The sequence below is a fragment of the Rattus rattus genome, chromosome 13, assembly GCF_011064425.1.
Source record: "Rattus rattus isolate New Zealand chromosome 13, Rrattus_CSIRO_v1, whole genome shotgun sequence".
Taxonomy (NCBI): Eukaryota; Metazoa; Chordata; class Mammalia; order Rodentia; family Muridae; genus Rattus; species Rattus rattus.
In genome coordinates, this window is record NC_046166.1 from 49896286 (window position 1) to 49920894 (window position 24609).

Genomic DNA, 24609 nt, shown 5'->3' on the forward strand with positions numbered 1-24609 from the left:
TAGTATTTCTTATGTACATTTGAGTGTTATTCCCTTTCCCGGTTTCCGGCAAAACATCCCCTTCCCTCCCCCCCTTCCTTATGGGTGTTCCCCTCCCCACCCTCCCCATTGCCGCCTCCCCCGACAGTCTAGTTCACTGGGGGTTCAGTCTTAGCAGGACCAGGGCTTCCCCTTCCACTGGTGCTCTTACTAGGATATTCATTGCTACCTATGAGGTCAGAGTCCAGGGTCAGTCCATGTATAGTCTTTAGGGGTAGTGGCTTAGTCCTGGAAGCTCTGGTTGCTTGGCATTGTTGTACATATGGGGTCTCAAGCCCTTCAAGCTCTTCCAGTTTCTTTCTCTGATTCCTTCAACGGGGGTCCTGTTCTCAGTTCAGTGGTTTGTTGCTGGCCGCCTCTGTATTTGCTGTATTCTGCTGTGTCTCTCAGGAGAGATCTACATCCGCTCCTGTCGGTCTGCACTTCTTTGCTTCATCCATCTTGTCTAATTGGGTGGCTGTATATGTATGGGCCACATGTGGGGCAGGCTCTGAATGGGTGTCCCTTCAGTCTCTGTTTTAATCTTTGCCTCTCTCTTCCCTGCCAAGGGTATTCTTGTTCCCCTTTTAAAGAAGGAGTGAAGCATTCACATTTTGATCATCCGTCTTGAGTTTCATTTGTTTTGTCTCTTAACCATGCTGTTCAGAACATTCAAACTCTCTAATGAAATCCCATCAACCTAGACATAAGTTTTTCTAAGGACTTAAATTTGGAGCTAGATTTTATTTCTAACTCCCTGACTGCTCAGTAGCTAATTGTACCCGAGGACAGATTGCTCCAGAAACAGAAGCGACCCAGTAGCCCTCCATCTGTTTGCTCCTTACATTTATCCTCAATGCTTCCAGAGTGTTGCTTAGGAATGAAAATGAAACATTAGCTCTCCAGGTAAACAGAGACACAGAAAGGAGAGACTGCATATCAATCATTGCAATGACATCCTTGATGTACGTTCTACTCACAGAAGCAAAAGGCACTCACAGGGCTCATAAAATGGCGTCCCAGTGTTTTCATCTGTAGTCTGCCTTGGATATCACTCTTAAATCCTCTACTAATTTTTCTGTCTTGGATGTTCATTAGGAAAGCCTGTAGTATATTTCAGCTGAAAGGGAGATGGACATTTTTGTTTCTGTGCCATGTGTACATTGCAGTGATGCCAGAGGAGGAAGAAAATCACTAGTCATCTAGGAAACATTCTTAGTTGAAGTGACTGGATACATAGCTAGCACAGCTCTAATATTCATTGCTTGAGCAAACTATAAAATAGATGCAGACAGTCGATGATTTTATTAGTTATTGATTTAAGGTTACAACCCAAATAGGCTTTTAACAGTACCACAGTTGAAAAGCATGACTGACTGAGAAATCTTTTCAAATAAATATTTTATCGCAATAAAGCTCATAAAACTATGTTGAATGTAGGAGAGGAGGAATAATGTGTTCCACATTTGATTAGATGCAAACTGACGTCTTAGGGGTTGGCTCAGAGAAAGATCTCAGAATTCCTATGTTTACTTTATTCACACTGGGAAAGACTAGAAGAAAGGCCTGAAGTGAAAGATCATTTCTTCCTCAACCATGACTACATACCATTGGATTTTACAAAGGATGGTTATGTCTCTTTTGGAAAGCCTTTTGTCTAACAATCTCAATGGTTATAAATAGTTATTTATAAATAGTTATTTATAAATACCTTAAGCATAAAACATTGTTCCACTTTTATTGCTCTTATTGTCTCAATAAATATTTTCTGAACCATTATAATCAAAAGCTGTTTGCCTCAGGCCAATCCTTCAGACAATGGTCGGATATGAATACAGCAGTGTGTGTGTGTGTGTGTGTGTGTGTGTGTGTGTGTGTGTGTGCGTGCGCGCGCGCGCATGACCATCCATGCAGGTACATACATACATACATACATACATACATACATACATACATACATACTACATACATACATACATACACACACATACATACATAATACATACATGTATACCATGAATTTGAAAGAGAAAATTACATGGGAGGGTTTAGAAAGAGGAAAGGAAGGGGTTCATGATGTAATTATAATATAATCTCAAAAAATTAAAAATATTTTAAAAGTCCCTGATATGACTCCCTCAGCCCTTAAGTTTTTCTCCTTAAAAGAACAGTGTTAATCATGTCTCAGTTTTATGCTTTTAGACATTTTCTGATATTCAAAAGCTAATGTATGTGTTTATTGGCATTCCTGGATTAGTATCTATTCGGGCTCAGAGTTCAGACAAACAGAGAGGAAAAGAGGAAGGAAAGATGCATGGATGACACCTTCTCCTTCATCATTGTAACAGCGCAGCAATCTTGTCTCGTCTGAGACTCCTCACTCCCAATATTGCTTCCTTCCTACATGATTTCATGATTTTGCTGTATAGCCCTACCTACTGCACGTGCCTGTGTGACAGAGACTGGATCAGAAGCAAGAAGATGGAAATGGTTTTAATAATATGATCAAAATGTATTTTTGTTCTTCAGGTTCCTGTGTTAGAAAACTTTTCTTCAGTATAACAGCTTTGAGAACTGACTGGCTGATAAGAGATCTTTCCCCATGAATGGGTATGTTTTATTTTGTCTAGCAGCAATGGGGTCTCAACTAAAATGACTAGCTTAATCTCTCTGCATATCTCTTTCCTTCTCTTTTCCCTGCTACCCTCTTTCTCTATCAACCTCTCTTTTATTCTTCTGCATTGGTACCTTTGCTCTAAGTTGAGAGAGCAAGGAGAATCTCACCAGCTATCCATCCATGAATGTCCCAGCCTCCAGAGTATAATAAATAAATACCCATTCTTCATAAGTTACCCTTCTCAGGTCTCAGAACAGGGTGAACTGGGACATTAAGTAGCCAAGCCCCTTTCCACCAACACTAGTCACCAGGACAAAGTGAGAAATGAACAAGGTACATGGAGAAATCCTCACAGTCCTCATCATTCCGTCCTGACCAGTGATTTTGGCTGCATATGCTTGAAAGAAAGAATGTATGGCATTCACACACACCCTATTTGACAAAGTAGAATTATGACAGACACATAAGAAAACAGGACATTTTTTCATTGATGCAACTTATTTATTGATAGTCAAAACTTATGTTCATACAGAATTGAGGTATTTAGAAATATCCAGAGGGAAAAAAACCCAAAGTCTCTTTCACTTCTTAGCTATGACAATTAGTTCTATCAGAAAACTAGTGGACCAAGTGCTGATAGATATAAGATTGTCTGATCAATAATTGTTTTTATATCCTAGTAAAATTACCTATGAGAAAAATTGTAGATAAAAGCTGCTTACTCAATTCTATTAGCTACAGTACTAGCGTGCTTACGCTTTTATCTCTATTCCTTGTTATAGGAGCCAAGCAATGTGTTACAAGCATGATCTTCTATTTTTAAAATTTTAGAATTATTTCTATAGAAGGAATCTAAAGATACAGGATGCTGGTAAATGAACAGAATTGTGTTCAGTAGCTGAAATCCTTACTTTTCAAGCTCCTCAAGCATTGTGGGTAAAATACACTAATTCGCCTTTAAAATAAAACATCTAACGTATAATGGAGTCACAAGCTTTTTCCAGGGCTACTATGTCAGAATACGACATATGCACATTTAGGCGTGAGAAATTTTGATTAGTGAATGAAGGCACTATTTGCTCTGCTTTGTCTGTTGCCCTTTGGAATTATCCTTGGGTTGCTATCTGAGCCATCAGTAAGATGCCAGCAAACAGGAGTGAACTTGGCTCCTGTGCGTCCCTTTCCTTCTTCCAGCAGTCAAGTACATATCTTTCTGAAACTGCGGAAGCTTCTCAAGCATATAATTTGTGGCTTCCAGTGAGTTTGAACTTCATGCTTGAAGTGAGACACAAATAACTGAATTAATTCATGCACCTGTATCTGGACTTTTTCCAGACATAATGAAATGGATAACTACTTCAGAGTTTCTCTAATATATATTTCAGCAAGACAGCAGAAGAAGACTGGATGACATATTTGGGCAGGAAAGAGAGCACCGTGTTACCAGAAGTGCTGTGATAGGCATCTGGGCTCCACCCTTGAGACAAAAAAACCCGTGCATTTTCAGGCTCCCAAGGCCAAGCCCTTTGGCTTCAGAGACGTTCAATTTTCTCATTACAAACACCATGGTACCCAAAGGAATTCCTGTCGGCTTTCTAATTATTTTCTCAGTTTGAAATAAGACCTTGTCTTTAATAAGAGAGATTTCTGTCACAGGATTGTTTTCAGCTTGAACACAACAACGCAAAGAAAGAGTTCACAAGAGAACAGCCACGAGATCTCAAGAACAGAGGGAGGTGATTTGTATAAGTCTCCCTAACAATTAGCAAAACATAACATCCTGCAGTCAGCTTCTATCATCTTCAGAGAGACAGATCTCAAAAGGGAAAATAAAAGAAAATACCGCTTTCCCCTTCTGCTTCGATGGCAGTATTTTCATAAATACTATTCAGAAGCTCACACAATTACTGCTGTGGTCAAATTGAGTTTAGAGCATGCTATTTGTTATGCTGGTTTCTAATTTTAACTAGCACATACAAGGAAAATGCATGCATTGCTGGGAAGATGTTTTGCATTTTGGAAACCATCGAGTGCCCAATACCTCAGTCACCGTGTTCATCTACAGGGTTTATTTATCCATACTCCACACGAACACCTAGCAGATATTTCCAGACATTCTTCCCACTAGAGCATTCTGAGAGAAGTGCCTGCTTGGATTTTTCCTGTCGAGTACAACAGCCACATGAGATATCATCTTATTCGGCATCTGAGATGTGGCCAGTGAGGTGCCTTCATCAGGCACAGTTGCTAGAAAATAAAACTCACGGAGAACAGACGTGGCAGGCTGCCTGGGAAGACACGCAAAGATCTCTGCAGTGGAAAAACCATAGCTTTCATGTCTGCTAGCCTGCACGGTGCATTCCACATGCCTTCTCCATAGCCCGCCCTTTGTTCTCCTAGCCCTACCATCTGTCCTCTTTCTTCATCTGGATGTTTTGGCTTCTACGCTTCTAACACATGTGCAGGCTTACTTTCGTGTAACTGCATAAAATGCATTATCTCAGTGAATGAGGGAAAATTAAAATATGTCTTTATGAGACTAGCTTAATTGTTTCTTATGACCTGTGTTTAGTTTTGTAACCACAGTATAACTTTGTTCTTCTTTGTGACGGAAAAATCCACTATGCGTGTGTATACATTTTCCTTATTGATTCAGTTTGCTGTCATTGGACATCTCATTTGATTCATTCATGGTGACCAATGCTGCAATGAACATTGATGTGCAAATACCTCTGTGATAGGATGGCTTGGATTCTGCTGGGTAAAAGTCAAGGCATGGCATAGCTGGGTCATATGGAAGATGTAATTTTAGTTTTGTGAACAATACCCCAAATGACACTATAGTTAATAAACTAATTTACATCCCTAACAATAGCTGTAAGAACCCTTTTATCCACATGACAGAAAAGATTGATTTTGTTAAGGGTTTCAGCTGTCTGAATCCAAAGCCTCAATTCCAGTGTTTCTGGGCTGTCGTGAGTCAGAGTACTACCGTACAGGTACAGGTACAGACAGACAGAACAAAGTTCATGTTCATTTCATGGCTACCAAGTAACATAGACAGTGTTAGAGGACATGATATGGGTTGCACAGATAGAGCCCGAGAGCTCTACTTCTTCTGGTCAGGTCTAATTTCCTTAGATTCTCGCCACTTCCCAAAGTAGTACAAGCATCAGGATACAAATCTCCCGAAATATGAGGCTTTGGAAAAGTCACTTCATGTCTACACCATGATACCATGTAAACCATTTAAACAAAGGAATAATTAAGGTTGAACTGTACCAGGAAGGGCTGAAAAGAAGCGAGCCCAGACCTTTTAGGTTAACCTCCTGTAACTCAGTTTTGTTCCAGATCAGTTTATTTCTCTTTGCTGTGTGACATTATTCCCAAGTCAGCAGTCAGCTCTAGGATATACTGTAAGACTATCCAATATAGTTTCCCAGAGACTCATATGTTCCTACTCTGTTTTGATATTCTTATGATCCAAAAAGCACTCCTACATACATCTTGTAGATATATTCTATTTTTAATTCAGAAATTTAATAAAATGGTGACTAAAACATTTAATAGAAATGTCACTAGAAACCAAGAAATCCATATACCAAATATTCCAGATTGTAAAAGCAAATATATATGATCCTTTCCTCCCATATCCACTGAGAAACAAAAACACCCATGTATAAACCATTAGATGGATACTTTTGAGAATAATTAAATCCCTAAACTACCTATTGATCCATGTAATTTCTTCTTTTATGTATAGCTTAACAATGACTCGCATGCAAATATAATCCCCAGCCTGAAGAAATACAGCCTGAAGTAACAATTTTGTAAGCATCAGTGCTAGTGTGTGTGTGTGTGTGTGTGTGTGTGCATATGTGTACATGCAAGTGTTTGCAAATAATACTATGACTTTAGCATGTTTTCTCTAAGACTTATTCCAATTGACCTATGCTGAGTATGAAACCTTGATATAAGAACAAAACTTGAGCTCATAAATCAATTTCCTATTTTCCTAAGGCCAGCATTATAATGTTTGAAATACCTTCATTTCTGCAAAGTGCCCTTACATCAGGAATTATTATACATCCATGTCTGTATTCACATTTTATAATCAACCACCAAGTGATTGTTATGACTTATAAATGTTGTTACATTTACATATCCATATCTTTGTTCCATGACATTTCTCTTAGTTTTCTATCTTGGTCAATTATTAATGGTTCTCTTTGAAAACTGTTTCTTCTTATCAGTAATACTTAATTGATGAATATTTCTTTCTTTTTTTGCCCAACTCTGTGGAAATCCAACCCTTTCATGAAGCTCTGTAATGATGCATAAATGTATTTATTACTACCTTATAGGATTATAAGGTTAAACAAACAATAATACCACATAGAACATGTGAAATTATTGTTTCTATAAAATTAAAGTTGAAATGGGCACTTTGTGATTTCTCTGTAGATAACTATTTGATAATGTCAGAGTCTTCCACCTAAGTGTCTCTTTCTGACCAAGTGGAAGGCCGTAGGATCCAATTTTGTCCTTTCAGTTTCCTAGAGTTATAACTTAGAAGCTACTCCAGAAAATTTTACCTCCAGAAACCTAAGTAGGAAGTCTTCTCGATCTTTCAAGGTAGAGTGAGTCTTATTATTCCAAACTCTTGCTTACCTGTTAAAGACTTGAGGTTTGTCGTACAATGGTGAGTCACTTTGCCCAACTCTGAAGGTCAAAGAGTCCACTCACTCCACCAATATCTGTGAGCGTATCCTTGTAGACTCCTAATTGGGCTCTCTCAAATACCTTAAGAGAGTCAGATTTCTATAGTTCTATCCCTGTGTCCATTTTTAGTCATGTTTTGTGCTCTCTCAGCAGTTGTGTGGAACACAATAGATTGTAAGTGTCTCTACTAAAAGTAGAAAACCTGTGACAGAGATATGAGAACATTGAAATTAAAGAGAAAAGAAGAAAACAATACAATCAGGGGTTAGGGAGAGAATGAATACTGAGATGTAGCAAAGTGCTAAAATCAATTTCCTGTAGCAGGTGTCAATTTGGCATGCAAGAGCTGTGTAAAAGAATAATGGAAAAGTTTGTGTCTAATGCAAATAGAGGTCAAGTATACACTAAAGGTTCATAGATAAATAGGATTTTGATACCAGTCAGGACTGTAACATCACTGGCGAGAGCTACTTTAAGATTGTAACAAACACACAAACTTATGTGAATGGTCCAAGTGATGAAAAGAATTAGCATATGCTGTGTATTGCATCTGGGTGCATTTTCATCAAAAGCAGCTTCAGAAGTATAAAGTGCACCAATAATTTTAATTCTTGATATTCCACTGTGCCCAGCACAATATTAGTGCATTAAATAATATTGGTTATGGGGAGATTAAGATTAATGTTATTGTTTTCATTCTATGTTATTTCTCTTTTAAGTGACAGTTAAAATTTTATTGCAACAATAATTCAAATAAAAATTTAATATGTTATGTCTTGGTTTTATTTGGAATACAGAAAATCTCCTTTAAAAATAAGGAAGTAAAGTAACATTAAAAAAATATCAAGAACAACAAACAAATACCTCTCTTTCTCTCTCTCTCTCTCTCTCTCTCTCTCTCTCTCTCTCTCTCTCTCTCACACACACACACACACACACACACACACACATATATGTATGTATGTATGTATGTATGTATATATATATGTTCAGCAGCAAATTCAAAATGCCATGTTTCTTAGCAAAAATAGTTCATCTCTGGATGCTGCTATGATGACTATCAATGTCATGCAAAAGAAAGTTCAGTCTTGGGGGCAGGAATGAGCACCACAGTAGCATCCTTAAAATCAAAGGCTCAGTCCCCATAGCCAACACAAATGACAGACTTCCTTTTGTTCCCAGACAAAGTATAATACGTATTAAGTAACTTGGCTATCCCATACGCCTGAGAAATAACGTGTGCACATAAATATTCAACAAAACAGTAATAAACACTCATGAGGTACTGCCCATATTGCAACATGTATCAGCTCATCTATTACATTCTTATCTTTAAAACAGCAGTCATCTTAATTATTGATGGTATTTCCAAATATAAAAATTATGAAATTAGAAGAACATCACGGTAATAAGAACTAGCTGTTTGACAGCCACGTAAAGTCTACCTACATTTGGCAACAAGACATCATCAATCCCACACAAAATGAGCATTCCTGCTCCCCACTAACATCCAGCATTCTCCACCACAAGCTGGCACCTGCTCCTTTAAGCAGACAGAAAAGGTCGGGACCTTTTCCATGTATCTATTTCTATATATTTGATTACTTGGACCACTTGGAAGGTGTAGAAAGTTGAGGTTCATGATGTGAATAAAAGTTCCTCTGGAAGAGAGAATTGGCTACCTTTTGCAGGAGATATATATTCAACAATTTATTACTATAGTTTCCAACACATAATAAAGTCACTACATCATTTACCATTTAAAAAAAACTCTAATAGTATTTTTATAAAAACTAGGTAAAAACAGTGATTACTTTGTAAAAGAAATAATCTCAGGCTTGCAATATGATCCAGTTATTAAGACTGTGCAATGTTTTTACAGAAGTCCCAACTTTGTTTCCCGTTTCCCATATTGAAGATCTCACAATGCCCTATAGTTCACGCTCTGGGGAACCCAACTCCTTCTTCTGGCGTCCACAGCTGCCAGCACTTCCATGTACCTACCCACAAAGAAATACACATCTATATGTAGTAAGAATGTTGGTTCCTTTTAAAAACACACAAATGTTACCAGAATATATTTTTGTTTGAATTCCAGGTATGGGACATGGGGCTGCTTCAGATCATAGCAGCTGACTATGATTTGCCTTGTACCTTGGCAGGGGTGTGATTTTACCAGCTGCAGATAGTTTCCGCAAGTGTGTGACATTTGGAATTCTGGGACTCTTGAAAGGGTATATAAATACTAGGGCCCTGAGAGGGACTTCAGCTGCTCCTACTCCTGCTGCTGATGCTGCTGATGCTGCTGTGGCTGCTGATGCTGCTGTTGCTGTCTGACAGCTGGTTTCTGGTTGCTATTGTTGCTGTTTGTCAAGTGGTTGTGAGCAGAGACAAAAAAGAACCTGGCTATCCTGCCAGCCAAGATCAAACTTGCCCCAAGGAAGTTGATGTCCCAATCATCAGGAACTAGTCTAACGATAGTGACTCCCCATCTCCCCTCCAGCTTTCTTTCTCTCCTACTTAGTGTTGGGAGATTGGAAGGATGAAATAGGGGAGGAGAAGGGTGATATTAAAAGGAACCGATAAAGTAGTCAAAAGTCTGGTTACATCTGTACACACAAGTAAAAATAACAAACTTTTAAGACAGAAACTTATGTATGGAATGTTGGTACAAACCTGCAGTTCAGCACTAAGGAAGAAGCCACAAGCAGGTTAAAAGCTAAGGCTACCTTGGGCTACATAGTCAATGATACTGTGTCTAAAGAATGTTTGGATAATGCTATGAAAGATACTTGGTTGAATCCCTCATATAGGTAAGCAGTTTATTTAAATTACAAAATAGATATTATGAAGCAAGTATTGAGACAGTAATCCCAGACATGGGCAGAGCAAGTTTCAGGGGGCATTCCTGGTTTCCCTTCTGCCACATCCTGCTGGTACATGGCAAAACCCATACCATGTCCAACACTCAGTAAGTCACTATTTTTGAACAAATGGTTCTTTTATTATCAAACTGACCACAGATCATGTACATATGTTCTTCCTTGGTTTTCTTTCTTTTCTCTCCTTACCCAGCATGTTCGTGTGTGAAGAATGAGCTATTCTACCCGATTCTGGATGAGTCGAGGAAGCTACCAGGACCCATTTGTCATTCACACATTTTTTTTCTCCTAAAACTACTTGTGAAGCTGGGTAACATCCCCAGATGGAAGTCATTAAAGCTTAATCTGTATGCAGATGTGACATCTTGCTTTTCAAAATCTTTTTGACTTTCCTCCTTCCATTACAGAAACTAATTGATATATATGTGAATTAACTAATTAAAAAGAGTGTAAAGCAGTTTTATCAAATATAAAACATGATATAAAGTGCTAATAAAACTATAAAAGTATATAGAAAATTCTGTCAATCGCAAAATTAACTTCAGAGGAGAGGCGAATATAATTTATCCTTCGTAACGTCCAAATAAATGGCTTGTGCTAAAGTGTTTTACTTCAATTCTATCAAAATCAGAATAATAGTTCTCCTTCCTTCATAATGCTGAACAGATCTTGATTTCAAAGACAGTTATTCTAGTTACACATTAAAAATTTAAAACTATGAAATAACGTGGTTGGGACTAGATAAACGTAAGTCAGGGCTTGGCAAGGTATATGAGAACAGAAGTCTGTAACCTATCATCCTAAATGGCTGATGGCTGGGGACAGGATTTTAAAATGTCAGGAGAAAAAGATTCTGTCCCAGGGAATGCATTTGAAATGAGGTTACCAACTGTATCCAACTGTAGAGAGTCAAAGGAATTAGCCTCTGAGGGAGGTAACTGTCCATAACTGGGGCAGCTGAGAGGTAAGTACAAACTGAAATTTCCAGAAAATGCCACACATATGTTAAATATTCTCAAAGGCTGACTAATTAAAAACTTGTTAGGGTGGCAAGTCGCAATGTTTGCTGCTGCTCCAAAGCCAGCGTTATCTTGGGATATCTTAACAATCATTCATTGCCTTCCTTCTGTATCTAGGTTATATTTCTTTGGACTATCAGGTACAACTCTTCACATGCACTAAACCTACCTGTAGAGGAGTGGTTCTGACACTTTGATTTAATCAGGAATCTGTGTTTACAGACACAAAGTCCTTGTCCCCAATTGGTTTTTGATTTATCAACAAAGAAACCACTGGCCAATGACTGGGCATAAAGAAAGAGGTGGGACTTTCAGGTTCCCTTAGGCTAGGAGAGAGGAAAAGGCAGGAAGAGGAGAATTGAGAGACTTGGGGGAGGGGTGCAAAGCGGGGAGAGGAATGATGTAAGGATTTAGCAGGAGATAAAGCCAACCAGCCATTTGAGTTTTCCGTAAGTGGCCACAGACCACTTCCCCATTGGGCCTGGGGTGGCGGGGGAAGGTTTAGCAGTGCCCAGCCTTTAAGGAACCAAGGCATTTTAAAAGCAACTGGCGTGCGTGCGTGCGTGCGTGCGTGCATGCGTGCGTGCGTGCGTGCCTGTGAGTGAGCAAGTGTCCGTGTGTTTCATCAACAGATACAAAGATTCCCTGGGTGTGTAGCTGGAAGCATGGCCCGCAGGAGCTGAAACCGGTTGTTTCCACGGATTCATTTACTAAATGCCTTTATTCATAACTTTTTGCTTTATAGCTGCTTCTATATTTATGTTATTTAGGACAACCTGAATTCATATTTCTGTGTAATGGTCACTCAGAATAAGCTGTTTTTTTTATTCCTTTTGAGCTGGGGGCTGTGCCTTAAGTTCACATCCCATTCATTTGTAGATAAAAAACGAGCAAGAAATCCAACACTTCGTTACTTATATATCGTATAAGGAGAAAGCACAAAAGGCAGCCTCTAAATGTATTAGCGAATAAAACTGGACTATTTGTTGAACTTTAAAAATCTCTTCATTGATTTATTATATTTTGAGTTGGTTTGTCTGTATTTTGGCTTCTTCACTTGAATTTTTCAAAGAAATGTATTTTGAAAGTATATTATATATCTGTACTGGTTACTTTTCTATTGCTATGATACAACACTGTGACTGATGCAATTTAATGCAGAAAGAGTTTATTTGAGTTTATGCTTTCAGATGGTTAAAGTCCTAGAGAGAGAAACAGACTAGCAGGTAGCAGGCAGGTGTGGAAGCTGGTGCTAAAACCCAAGAGTTCACATATTGAACCCCAGTCATGAAATAGAGAGCAAACTCACAATTGGCACTAGTCACTAAGCTTTCAAAGCATGTCCCCAGCGGGATACTTTCTACAACAAGGCCATGCCTCCTAAGTCTTTCCAAATTGTTCTGCCATGTGGGTACCAAAGATCCAAACACTAGAGACTATGGGGAATATAATATTCAATCACCACAATGTCTACACATACGATTTCTACTATCCTCCCTATCAACCCTATGCCCATTGAATTTATTGTCAAACACAGGGCCTTTCATTCATAATTACCAAATGAAAAATGCAACTTTGATGAATTGAGTAGAGTGCTGTCTACTGTATATTCCAGAAGTAGCCTAAAAGTTACAATTTTACAAATGCAAGGAAAGTATATATGCCCTACCGCATGGGGGACCCGACGGAGCCTTGGTATCATAAAGAATTCAGAAGAAAATATTTTCTGAGAGACTATAAAGCACTCTACAGTGCCAACATTATTTTCTAGCTTCCTTGTTCTATATCTGATTTCTAGTTGAAGAATATAAATTTTAATTTTAAAGTAGTAACGTTATCCTACTATCCAAACAGTATAGAACCAACATTGCTTGGGAAGAAGAATATTTTTCATTATCTTTGAATCTACTGGTTCCTGCCTTTCCCTGAGAAGGCCCATGTGTTTTTCTATTGAATGTTTGCACTTACAGTAAGTGTGTTGCCGTATCTAAGTAATATCTAAAGTCCAGTGGGTTATGGAAGGGGGTAAAGAATAAAAGCAAAGCATCTGTTACATGACCAGTAACATTGTCTCGCTCTCCTCTGTCACCAAGGAGGGCAGGTAGTGCAAGAAGGATGCAGCATGGTTGGAGGCATCCTAGAGAAACTACCACTGAGCTTTAAAATCTGGCACTGATGTCAGGAAGCTGTCACTCAGAATGTTCCCAATGAAAGCCCAAGTTTGTTAATAATATGAAAGCAATTTTCTATTCCTTTGTGTAATTTCTATAGCTAACACCTCTAAGTCTAGATAAAACTTGAGATTACAATATCAATATCTGAAATTACCTCAGCAATATTTTCATGTTTTATATGTAAAGATATTATATATATAAGGGCAGTCTAAATAATGTAGAATAACTTTCTTCAATTTTCTTTCTCTGAGACAAAATTGGGACCTTCGATGTCTAAGGATGTAAGTGAATCAAAGTCAAAATTCAGGACTGTCTTACTTTCCTGCATGTTTTTGTAAGCACTGTGACTCTGTCCTTTACATATTCATTTGCTTCAGATCATCAGTAAGAATTGAGTTAACATGAATTTAGGGTCATGTGTGGGAATCCATAAAAGGATAATTACTTAATAAAAGTCCTTGGTTTTTCATTGCCTATAGTCCCTCAAGAAAGACAGAAGTTTGGAGACTGAAAAGAATATTTCAATATGAAAATATTATTTTTCTACTCACCAGTAGATGAGAAAGTCCATATTTTGAGTTCAGACACAGAGGCCAAGAAGATGTTGCCAATACTTTCCTTCAAGATTAGATACCCACTAAATATTTTGTTCACACCACTGCACTGACTTGGGAATGGGTTTTGCTGCATCTGGCTTTCTGGTGCAGTAGTAACCATCCACTTGTCGGCACTCACCATCCCTGACCCATAAGGCATGGGAGGCCTTGCTGTCTTTCAGATTCACAGAAATATGAAATGAATCAAGACTCCTGACCTGAGGGATCCTGAGCTCATTTTGTTCACGTTCCACAGCAGTGTGCTTTAAAGGAAATTTTCTTGTGCATTCCAACTTCTGTAGCTCTCCAAACCTGAACTCAACAGCAGACATGAAATGTTTCAACTCAGTCCCACTGCATTTTATTCCCAGAGTCTGCCTAGAGCAATAAAAGTACGTCGTGGAATTCATGGGTTAGTACCTTCCTTTTCTACACAAGCTGGACAATAAACTGTCACCATGACACCGAAAAGTAGAAATGTAGGAGCAGTTTTAGTCACGCCAACAGAGAAAACTGTTGGTCCTAGTTTTCTCTAGCTGACATGCTTTGTGAATTGAGAAATTTCAACTGTTAATCTGATTGGGCAAATGAAGTCCCAAGTAGGGACCAAAAGATTAGTTTTATCATAAAGGTGTTAGTGAGTGTCTTTGTCATACAAGTAGTTCCAGGAACTCTTACCAGCATAGGCAAACATCATCTGTTCCTGGGTATCTAGGTAGAATGAAACTACAAAGAGGAACCATTAGGGAGTTTAAAGCACATTCTATACCCTGACAGTGATAGTGCTTTTGTAAATCTGTTTGGTAGTTCAGAAGTCTACAGTGTATGCTCTGTACCCACATGCATTCCAGCTTGTGAGTAACCTCATCAATCTCTTTGGAGGAGGAGTTTTGCCTATTTATAATAACGCACTGTGTCTTTTTCCAATATTTACTGAGACTTAGTTTTTACTTCAAGAACTTATCACATCAAGTTTATGTCCAATTCTATGAGCAAGCATAGCCATCCATCAACATGAGCTAAATACCAAAAACCAAAGTTCCACATGATGTCTTCCTTGAGACAGATCCTATTTAAAAGAATATTTGAATTATTCCTGGAAAGTGGTGTTGATGGATGAGTAAGATTTTAATAGGAAAAGTTTAAAGAAAAAATATTTAAAACTTGAATAAAACTATGCAAACCAAAAGAAAGGGACAGTGCTGAACCCAATCACAAAACTGACCGCTGTGTCCTTGAACTGTATTTTACAATCAAGGAAAAAGGCCAAGTCTAGGGTGGAAGAACATAACAAGCCATTGAACAGAACAGATAGTAATTCATCTTAGGAAACAATAAAGGAAATGGTGTGATATCGGTTTGCTGAAATGTCACTCAGCCCTCAGATAATCTCAGGCATGTGCTGAGTAACATCCAGTCTTAGAGAGTTGCATTATGGATGTGTCCATTTCTATGGCTTTTTAAGCATGACTAAACTATAGGGGGCAAGAAGTGATTCTCATGGATATGAAATCTAGGTGGAGTGGAACTATAAAGAGGTAGCATAGGGGAGCTCCGGACATATTAATCATGATGATGGTGGTACTTAGGTCAATCTAGATGATGCGTCCTCTTATCCATCATTTTGTATTCCATGTCTTCAATTCTCCTTGGTCAACTATGCTATGGAAACATTAAATGAAAAATTCTAAGTAGGTTTTTAAAATATACACCTATTTTAATATCTGCCTTTTAAAATTTCTCTATGAGTGTAAAGTTAACACGAAGGTGAGAATTAGTGCAGTAACATTCAAAAAGGAAAGAAATGGATATTTACTTAATACTAACAATGAATTTGTCTGATTAATTTATAGTTCAGCGAAACAAAGGAAGCAATCCAAAAGCAGCCAAAAGTCAATTCTACATAGGCTGACATATGTCTTGTGCTAGTAATAACACAGATAACAGAGAACTTGGGAGTTGATTTTTGAGGGGTAAAGAAGAAGGATGATTCCTCTTTCAGATTGTCTCTGCAAAAAAAAAAAAAGCATGGAATTAATCAACAGCCCATTGAAAATATAGATCTGGGGTGGAAAAGAATGTTTTTTTAGAAAAGAAAAGAAAATGTCCAGTGTCTTGGGATTTCCATTGCTGTGAAGAGACACCATTTCCAAGGCAACTCTTATCAAGAAAATCATGTAATTGGGCCTTTCTGAAGTTTAATCCATTATCATCCTCGTGGGAAGCATGGCAACATACAGGCAGACACGGTCCTGGAGGAACCTAGAATTCCACATCTTGATTGGAAGGCAACCAGAAAGACACTATCTTCTGCACTGAGCAGAGCCTGAGCAAAGGAGACCTCAAAGTCCGTCTGCACAGTGAGACACCTTCCTCCATTAAGACCACATCTTCTAATAGTGCCACTCCTATGACATTGAGACATGTGAATGTATGGAAGCCAAATCCATTCAAACCACCGCATCAAGTTAAACATGGTTTTTTCTTTAGTCCACCAGCTTGAAGGTGTTAATTGTACCTTCGGGCCTTGGAGAAAGTCACAAAGCAAGACCCATAAATGAAGTAGTCTCATAGGCGAATTCAGAGGCAGGAAGAGGTGCTCCTGAAGCACAAGGTGGAAGCAACAGCCAGCCAGGCCTAGGTTCCTCTCCAGTCTCTCAGAAAACTCAATCAGTGTCAAGTGTTTACTGAACGCTCAGATAAAAAAAAACTGTATACCTTGTATCTTAAGTTGTATATTCATATTTGAGAATTTCTTTAACCAATGTACATTGCACATCCACAATGTACAAGATGGTTCTAATGATGTAAGTGACTATTCCTGGGATACAAGCCTGACTTTTCTATTAAACTCTAGGTGTCAGAATGGAAAAAAATTATCCAGGTTTTCCTGCTAGTTGCTCATTCTTGCCTTGAATAGAGCTGATAAACTGAAGCCCTGAGAGAAGGTATGAAGGATTCGGAGTGTAATGTCCGGTAGATTGGATTTTAGTCAGGTGAAAACAGAGACTCCTCACTATAATAGAATATTTTTTCTTGGGAAATGTCCCCTAAACTTCACCAACATTTCATTAACTGTGATATTAATAATCTCAAAAAAAAAAACCCTCTATTCTTGCAGCAGGATTCTTTGCAGAAACCTGCATGTTACTTTTTCCTGGTCCTCAACTGCTTTATTGCAGTTTAAAGAGTCATGTTGGCTTAGAAGTCAGGCGAAATTACTTACTGAGACTCATTCATTCACCCTCCAGGAATAGGTGCCTGGCAGAAACGACCCACCATTTTGTGAGACTGTGCTTTCCATACTAATGCCCTTGTGTGTAGGAGTCCTGAGAGATGATTGAAGAAACCCGTTCTCATGGGGCTATGAATTAAGGTAAGGCTTCAAACTTTGGGGATGAGAAATAACTTTGATCGGTAGGTGGCGATCCATCCAACTAATCGGAACACTGGCAAAAGCTAAGCAGCGACATTTCCATTGGAGTGCCTGAATGGGCTACATAGTGTCACTCTGTTAAACAAGGCACGCTGCAAAGCGATTGGAAACAATTTCGGATAGACCTTGGTGTCCTGTAACAAAAGCTCAATAAACTTAATGAGTTCATATGAGGGCAGTGGTAGCCCGGTTCCTTGGCTCCTTAAAGAGCTGTGGAGTGATCTCCTGTTCCAGGATAAGCTACTATGGCAACTTCAGAAATAGCTGTTTCCCTGACAGCATTGCTCTGGAAGCAGCCAGCAGGGTGTCAATCAGAGATTCCTCCTTGACTCTTGCCATCTATTCTATCGACGCCCACTTTTCTCTACTGTTTCATTTTTTTTTCTATTTATCGTTCTAAATGTGTATTCTGCTCCTTACACTGAAATTCCCTGATAAAAAGAGAAATTTCCTGATGATAGGAGCAATGACTGGAAAGGGGCATATTTAACAGTTTACTCTTTAAAAGTTGACTAGGAAACAGGAAAAAATAAGCCCTAATAAGTAATAGAATCCCAGCTCTAGGGGGATGCCCAAGTTTGTGATGTGCCTACTCCTTCTTTCCTGATTATAGCATTTGGAAGACAACAGTATTTTCGTATTTCAGACAGCAGATTTTCCTTTTAAAGACATCTCTGCAGAGAACACTATTTAAAAAACTAAAGAGGAGAGGACAGAAAGGGAACACATGAGAGGCCTCCATCTGAGATGAACCATCCCCTGGCTGAATCTGGGTTCTATGATAAGGACCAACAAAATTACTTGCTGTTTTTCTCATTTTCAGCGATCTTAAGAACATCAAGACAAGATGGATGAACCTTTCTTCCTGTGTTCCTTGTTTCGAACCTGTTGTAACAGCCAGATTCCCAAATCAGAGCTTAATGCCAGCAGCAAACCACTGAACTGAGGGATCAGTCTGTTTGAACTGGAAGAGCTTGAAGGGGTTGAGACTCCATATGTACAACAATGCTGCTCCTCCAGGGACTAAGCCACTACTAGGCTATACATGGACTGATGATATCATAGGTAGCAATGAATATCCTAGTAAGAGCACCAGTGGAAGGAGGCCCCTGGGTCCCTGTAGATGAACCCCCAGTGAACTAGACTTCGGGGAGTCCAATGGGGGAGGGGGGGGGAACACCCATAAGGAAGGGGGGAGGGAAGGGATGTTTGCCAAATGTACATGCTCAAGTTAATAAAAAAAAATCTATAAAAAAAAAAAAATAAAAAATAAAAAAAAATAAATAAAAACTTTGGATGCTTATTTTCATAAAGTGATATTCAATGTTAAAAAAAAAAAAAAAAAAAAAAAAAAAGAACATGAAGCTCAACCTTTCTTCCTGTGTTCCTTGTTTCTGTTGTAACAGCGATTCCCAAATCGGCCCAGTTATCGTGGGGATCAGTCTGTTTTCTACAGAGTCGTTGCCTATTTCCAGAAGCTGCTCCTCCATGTAGTACTACTAGGCAGTCAGTGATGATATCACAGCGTCAGAAAATTGCTGCACCCCGTGGTACAGGAGCGCTTGTAGATTGCACATCCTGGGGAAAAATGGGGTCTCCAGCTGCTTGCTTTGGATTCTCCAACTTTAACCTGTCAGCAGTGGGCAAGGTGTTGGACAAGGCAAAGAAGGTTTTTTTCATCCTCATGTGGTTTGACAGAGCACAGAAGGGATTTTTTTTCTCCTCATCGGTGTTTGGGAGAAAAGCGCTAGAGATTGCTGAGTAAGACTGTTAAGTGCTTTATGCCTCATTTCAGTGTAGCTCCTTGCATTTCTTGGCACAGCATCAAGGGCATCCGTGTGAGGATAACGGCTAATACACATAAGCAGAGACAGAATGTAGGAAGCTGTGATTCTGTTAAAGGTAACAGGAATGCATCACACTCTGTGACTCAGCCTCTGCTGGTCATGCCTGAGATTTCATTCTAATGGTTCAAGAGTTCTATTAACTTTTGCATTTGATATCTTATAGTAATCTCATTACACATTTAAAATTAAGCAGTCCCAGATGCCACGGACCCAAGATGTTCTCAGAACCCAACAGATATGACACTAGCCGAAATACCCAACAAAGGGGAGAAAGAACCCACAGAGACCATATCTAGTGGATAGGCGTGGCACCCATCTCAAAAATAATAATCCAGAATTTCATTTGTCAAAAGGTAAGGCAGGGACAAAGAGTGGAGCAGAGACTGAAGGAAAGGCCACCCAGATCCATCCCATATAGAGACACCAAATCCAGACACTATTGCTGATGCCAAGAAGTACTTGCTGACAGGAACCTGGTATAGTTGTCCCCTGAGAGGCTGTGCCTGACCAATATAGACACAGATAGCCATCGGTCTAAGTGTGGGGATTGCAATGGGGGGAGTTAGGGGAAGGACTGAAGGAGCTAAAAGGGTTAGCAACCCTACAGGAAGAACAACAATTTCAACAAACTTGACCCTCCACCCCCAGAGCTCCTAAAGACTAAACCATCAACCAAAGAGTACACATGGAAGGACCCATGGCTCCAACCACATATGTAGCAGAGGATGGTCTTATCTGGCATAAATGGGAAGGGAGGCCCTTGGTTCTGTGGAGGCTTAATGACCCAGCATAGGGGAATGCTAGGACAATGAGGTAGGAAGGTATGTGGGGGGAGCTCCTTCATAGAAGTAGGGCAGACAGGTGAGGGGATAGGGCATTTAACTAGGAAGGGGAATAACATTTGAAATGTAAATAAATACAATAACCAATTAAAAATTAAATTAAGGAATAGATGTGTTTATGTCATGAAAAAAGTCAGAAATTGGGAAGAGAATGAGGAAGACAGAAATAATGAAGCTGATACTATTTGCTCAAAAGTCCTCCTTCTTTTCCTTCCCAACAGTCAAATATCCTAAGTTGACTAGTTTCTGATTACTGATACATTCTGTCCTCACCCTTCCTACTTCCTTACTTCCACCGTTTAAATCTAGGGCATATGAGCATCCCTGGAGAATAAGTTCTATTTTCTCATTATTTAAAACAAAGAGGGGAGGGGAGGAAAGAGAGGTGAGAATGGGTGATAGAGATTACAATAAATGTATAAATATTCTCTCCCTAGACACTGACCATTTCTGTGGGAAAACAACACCCTTTAGTGTTCAAGCTCATAATTCCACTTACCAATGCCATTTTGTATTTTTATATAAACATCCAAAACGTATCATTTAAATGTTGTGTGCTAGTTTTCTTCTCTGTGTTGGTGATGAAAACCACCTTAGGAATTAAAGGGTTTATGTGCTTTACCAGTTACAATATTTCACTGAGGAAAGCTGGACCAGGATCTCAAAGCAGGAACTTGGAGGAGGAACTTAGCCAGAGACAATGGAGGTGCACTGTTTATTGTCTTGACCTCCATGTCTAGCTCGGACTACTTTTTTATAGGATGGAGGAGCACCTATAGAGACCACACCTCCACAATCATGTCAGCCCTCCCATATGAATCATTAATCAAAGAGAAAAGTGACATGCTAACAGGCCAATCTAATGGAGGTGATTTCTCTATTGAAGTTCCATTTTCCAAGCTAACTCTAGTTTGTGTCAAGATGTCTAAGGCTAACCAGCACAGGTGATTTCCTAACTTTTCCAAGTGTCTCCCAGTCCCTTCCACATCTCTTCTACTACTCATTCAGCTGATGACAGAATGAATGTTCAAGGAGATAACAGAATTATCTGATAGGAGCTGCAGTAACTCTGATAAAAGCCTACTATACTCTATTCTCATTCTCTTTGTGCTGTACAAAGACCCACCTTTCACCTTGATCTTGACAGTACACTGTGGTCAGCTATCCTGCATCCTTGATAACCTGTGTGTGTTTATGATCTCTCCTCTCTCCTCTCTCTCTCCCTCTCTCCCTCTCCCTGCTTCTCCTCTGTGTGTGTCTACCTCTTCCTGCCCTTCCTCTCTCTCTCTCTCTCTCTCTCTCTCTCTCTCTCTCTCTCTCTCTCTCTGTGTCTGTGTGTGTCTGTGTCTGTGTCTGTGTCTGTGTCTGTGTTTGTGTATAAGCCAGAACTCTTCATTGAACATCTTCCTCTATCATACTGTAGCTTATTTTGATTTTTGAGAAAGAATTTCTCACTGAACCTGGAGCCCAGCCAACTGGCTGGGCTGGTTTGCCAGTGATCTCCGACTTCCTCTTGTCTCCAAACTCCCTGGATGAGGCTCAAAGATTATACTGTCAGATCTGACTTGTAAAGTGTATACTGAGGACTGGAACTCAGTTAACCATGCTTGAGTAGCAAGCACTTTACATCTCTGTAGTTTCATCAGTAATTTTGAAAGGAGTCGCTCCCATTAGCACAAAGGAGAGAGATGAGCAAGGAACTGCAGGAGAGGGCAAGGGATATGAATAAGGGTAGGGAGGGGAGAAGAGTATTTAGCTCAAGAACTAGAATAGAACTAAAGGAAGGTTGTATTTACGGGAGGGATATTTAGTGTTTATTGGTGCCTCTATACCCCCAAAACCACTGGACAAACAAGAAAAAAGAGTCATGTTCATTTGGAGAAAGTTACACTAAAAAAATGATATTCCAGTCATTCTTTTGTGTATGCTAAATGTAACCTCACATGGCATTCTTTGTTAGAATTACAGATCAATAATCAGCAACAGAAGAGACACATGGAAAATAAATGTTTTCCACAAAACTTAATCTCATAGCGAAAAGTTAAATATTAGTCATTCTTATATTTTCCCAAAACCTGATTTAGTAAAGTGAACCCTTAAAGGTTGTAACAATAGCTCTGTAAACCCAAGTGATAAAGGAGTTTAGCAGTAGTTACCAATGACAATAAAAACTATTCCTTTGTACAACAGGGCCCTATAGAACAACAAAAAAATCCACAATATGGCAGGAGGAAGAATTCCCTATTTTTTTTTTCATCTTTATTAACTTGGGTATTTCTTATTTACATTTCAATTGTTTTCCTTTTCCTGGTTTCCAGGCCAACATCCCCCAACCCCTCCCCCTCCCCTTCTCTATGGGTGTTCCCCTTCCCATCCTCCCCCATTACCACACTCCCCCCAACAATCACTTTCACTGGGGGTTCAGTCTTGGCAGGACCAAGGACTTCCCCTTCCACTGGTGCTCTTACTAGGCTATTCATTGCTACCTATGAGGTCAGAGTCCAGGGTCAGTCCATGTATAGTCTTTGGGTAGTGGCTTAGTCCCTGGAAGCTCTGGTTAGTTGGCATTGTTGTTCATATGGGGTCTCAAGCCCCTTCAAGCTCTTTCAGTCCTTTCTAAGATTCCTTCAACGGGGGTCCTGTTCTCAGTTCACTGGTTTAATGATGGCATTCGCCTCTGTATTTGCTGTATTCTGGCTGTGTCTCTCAGGGGAGATCTACATCTGTTTCCTGTCTGCCTGCACTTCTTTGCTTTATCCATTTTATCTAGTTTGGTGGCTGTATATGTATGGGCCACATGTGGGGCAGGCTCTGAATGGGTGTTCCTTCTGCCTCTGTTCTACACTTTGCCCTATTCCCTCCCAAGGGTATTCTTGTTCCCCTTTTAAAGAAGGAGTGAAGCACTAACATTTTGGTCATCCTTCTTGAGTTACATGTGTTCTGTGCATCTTGGGCAATTTGAGCATTTGGGCTAATATCCACTTATCAATGAGTGCATACCATGTGTGTTTTTCTGTGATTGGGTTACCTCACTCAGGATGATATTTTCCAGTTCCATGCATTTGCCTATGAATTTCATAAAGTCATTGTTTTTGATAGCTGAGTAATATTCCATTGTGTAGATACACCACATTTTCTGTATCCATTCCTCTGTTGAAGGGCATCTGGGTTCTTTCCAGCTTCTGGCTATTATAAATAAGGCTGCTATGAACATAATGGAGCATGTGTCTTTGTTATATGTTGGGGCATCATTTCGGTATATGCCCAGAGGTATAGCTGGGTCCTCAAGTAGTTCAATGTCCAATTTTCTGTGGAACGTCTAGACTGGGGTTGCAGAATTCCCTATTTTTAAGACACAACCAAAATTTCATCTGATACCATTCTCATTCCTTTTATAAGTCAGCTTGATGCCCTTTGAAAGTCTCAAGAATGCTCAGGGACCAATCAGCCCCATATGCCCTACATCCAAACCCTTCTCACCACATTCCCTACCTTTCCAGAAAATGTTTGCCAGTCACCACCCTCTATGTGACAGCTGTTAAGTGATATTGTGTATTATTCTCCTCTGGTTGAAACATTCCATCCTGCAGGGACACTCTTTCAGCAGAATGTAAACAGCTCAAAATACCGTCAGGAAGTCCCTGAAACTTAGATTCTACATCCCTTCGTCCTTAAGGTAAAAACCAGCCGTGCTGCAAAGAAGAATCTAATATGAACCAAGCTCAAAAGAACACTGAGACCAGACCAGCTGCCTGGAAGAGGTTCAGATCAGAATAACTTGAAAAGGACACTCTCCAGCCTGTTGGGCTGGATGAAGTCTGTGTCCTGTGTTCTAGATTTCCAGTTCCTGTGCACTGTCATACATGTTAGATGGGCTTTGGTGAAGCAGTTGCCTTTGAGTCATTTCTTCTCCTGTAAATAACCCCTCACCCATGTTCCTATAAGTAACTTCAATAAAACTCATTGGTTTTATTTGTACTTTAGTAGTATCTGCCATGGGCTCCCTGTCTTCAAGAGTACATGTGTTTGTAGTATCTTCCCTAGGAAAAGTTTTGCTACCCAACAAATGAAATGACCTCAAGGTCAACAAAAGATACCCCAAGAACGAGTTCCCAGCACAAAGGAGATTGGCTTGCCCTCATGGGACAGAGGGCAAAGAATAATGGACAAAGACAGGAGATAAAGGAAGATGGAGAAGAGAAGGGAAAGGGGACAAGGGGAGGGTCAGAAACATTTGTTCAAGAGGACCAAGGACTGCTCAGGATAGAGAAGAGACAGATGTGATCCCTAGGCAAATGGTGTTTATAAAAGTAAGGGGGGAAATCTGTGTTATTTAATTTTAATTGGACAAGTTTTTTTATTGTATCTTGTTTAAAATGAAGAAATTTCATATTTACAGTACATTATTAAATAATAACATCTTTGACTGTCCTAAAATTTTGTTTTTTAACATTTT

General features: G+C 39.4%; 1 pseudogene; it reads right to left on the reverse strand.

The window, feature by feature from the left end:
• Nucleotides 1-14069: 14069 nt before the first annotated feature.
• The window catches only part of LOC116914339, a 69441-nt pseudogene continuing 58901 nt past the window's right edge, over nucleotides 14070-24609 (reverse strand).